The sequence below is a fragment of the Ambystoma mexicanum genome, chromosome 12, assembly GCF_040938575.1.
Source record: "Ambystoma mexicanum isolate Mex_15411 chromosome 12, UKY_AmexF1_1, whole genome shotgun sequence".
NCBI classification, from domain to species: Eukaryota; Metazoa; Chordata; class Amphibia; order Caudata; family Ambystomatidae; genus Ambystoma; species Ambystoma mexicanum.
Window position 1 is genome coordinate 1,097,595,419 of NC_090936.1, and position 281 is coordinate 1,097,595,699.

Below are 281 nucleotides of genomic sequence, written 5' to 3' on the forward strand. Positions count from 1 at the left end.
CTTAAAGGCGTCCCATACTACATGTTCCTGCACCTCCGGGGTCTTATTTTCCCCAAAGAAGTTGCGGATGGACTTGTGTATCTCGTCGTAAATTACTGCATCAGCAGATGTCAGGGGAACCGCCACTTCCAGAGGCCCCCCCCTCCCATTGGATTTCTAGCTGCAGGGGAGTGTGGTCGGGCAGGGCTATGGTTTCCCTTTCTATGATCCGTACTTGGCAGAGCAGTGACTCCGAAATCAATATGTAATCAATTCTTGAGAATGTTCGGTGCACATGTGAG